The sequence below is a fragment of the Mus caroli genome, chromosome 1 (assembly GCF_900094665.2).
Source record: "Mus caroli chromosome 1, CAROLI_EIJ_v1.1, whole genome shotgun sequence".
Lineage (NCBI taxonomy): Eukaryota > Metazoa > Chordata > Mammalia > Rodentia > Muridae > Mus > Mus caroli.
In genome coordinates this window covers 11,823,235-11,825,621 of record NC_034570.1, presented here as the reverse complement: position 1 = coordinate 11,825,621, position 2,387 = coordinate 11,823,235, and positions in this window count along the sequence as shown.

Genomic DNA, 2,387 nt, shown 5'->3' with positions numbered 1-2,387 from the left:
ATACTCAACAAAACTGGAAAACCTGGAAGAAATGGACAAATTTTTTTATGTACCAGTTATCATCTACTGGCTTTCAGTTCCAAGTTTACCCTTCTTTGCCAGACCTCATGATCTCTAGAGCCTGAGATCAGACTCTAGACTTTGTAATCATCTCTTGACTTCTTATCTGTTAAGCTAAAATTGTGATTATCTTCAGGTATTTTGATCTAGAATGGGTGCTGTCATGAGGTGGTGATGTGTTCCATTTATTCCATATGGTCCACAAAAATGGACTGCCATCCCACACTGGTACCACCTACATACACCCTGTAGGCAGTTTTATCACCACTTGCAGGCTGCTTTCTAGCTTTGGATAGCTCATCGTAGGGTTTGCTTAGTGTTGGAGGAAAGAAGGTCCCTCTCCACTGCCTTCTCTTCTTCAGCGAGAGTGTCAGAGGTCAAAGTCCAATCCTAGTTTAGTTGGCCCAACAGGCTGTGTCTAGTTAGCATCCTGTAGATTAGAAGCCCAAATCCTCATCAGATGGCTGCTCTTGGATGTACAGTTTTCAGATTCAGAAATACCTTGTGGTCTTTAATCATCAGCGAAATGCAAATCAAAACAACCATGAGATTCCACCTCACACCAGTCAGAATGGCTAGGATCAAAAATTCAGGTGACAGCAGATGCTGGCGAGGATGTGGAGAAAGAGGAACACTCCTCCATTGTCCGTGGGATTGCAAGCTTGTACAACCACTCTGGAAAGCAGTCTGGTGGTTCCTCAGAAAATTGGACATAGTACTACCGGGGGATTCAGCAATACCTCTCCTGGGCGTATATTCAGAAGATGTTCCAACTGGTAATAAGAACACATGCTCCACTATGTTCATAATAGCCTTATTTATAATAGCTAGAAGCTGAAAAGAAACCAGATGTCCCTCGACAGAGGAATGGATACAGAAAATGTGGTACATTTACATAATGGAGTACTACTCAGCTATTAAAAACAATGAATTTATGAAATTCCTAGGCAAATGGATGGATCTGGAGGATATCATCCTGAGTGAGGTAACACAATCACAAAAAAAAATCTCACATAATATGTACTCACTGATAAGTGGATATTAGCCCAGAAACTTAGAATACCCAAGATACAATATGCGAAACACATGAAACTCAAGAAGAACGAAGACCAAAGTGTGGACACTTCCCCACTTCTTAGAACTGGGAACAAAACACCCATGGAAGGAGTTACCAAGACAAAGTTTGGAGCTGAGAGGAAAGGATGGACCATCCAGAGACCACCACACCTGGGATCCATCCCATAATCAGCCACCAAGCACAGACACTATTGCATACACCAGCAAGATTTTGCTGAATGGACCCTTGTGAGGCTATGCCAGTGCCTGGCAAACACATAAGTGGATGCTCACAGTCAGCTATTGGATGGAACACAGGGCCCCCAATGGAGGAGTTAGAGAAAGTACCCAAGGAGTTGAAGGGGTCTGCAACCCGATAGGTGGAACAACAATAGGAACTAACCAGTATCCCCCCCACCCCCCCAGCTAGTGTCTCTAGCTGCATATATAGCAGAAGATGGCCTAGTCAGCCATCATTGGGAAGAGAGGCCTCTTCGTCTTGCAAACTTTATATGCCCCAGTACAGGGGAATGCCAGGGCTAAGAAGTGGGAGTGGGTGGGTAGGGGAGCAGGGGTGGGGTGGGGAGTGTATAGGAGACTTTTGGGATAGCATTTGAAATGTAAATGAAGAAAATACCTAATAAAAAAATTGGAAAAAAAAAATATCTTGTGGCCAGAACAAAGTCAACACATCTGTAAAGAAGAAAGCAAACCTAGAACGCAACATCAGGGGCAGGTGAGTGCAGGCTACAGGCGTGAGTGCTACTCCTTCCTGGGAACAGTTTTAGGGCTACAGCCGTACCTATTCACCTGTGTGCTGTCTGTCTGACTAGTTCTACTCGGGTGCAGAATTTAGGGCCTGGATGCCTACAGTATTTGCTGTCTGGACCTTTTAGACCCTGGTCTTTTGGAGTTGAGATCATTTAATATTGTTAATGAACAGTGCTCAATTAAAGTTGCTCTTTTTTTGTTTTGTTTCTGTTTTTTTAGCTTTTTGTTAAAGAATACTTTTGAGTATGACATTTTAGTGCCTATGATTACATCTTCACTCTTTTAATGGCTGCTCTAGAAATTATATTTAGCTCTAACCTTTCATGGTTCAAGAGTTATTCTGCCCAAATATAGCTGTCTCTTGTGAGACGATGCCGGGGCCTAGCAAACACAGGAGTGGATGTTCACAGACAGCTATTGGATGTATCACAGGGCTCCCAATGGAGAAGCTAGAGAAAGTACCCAAGGAGCTAAAGGGATCTGCAACCCTATTGTTGGAA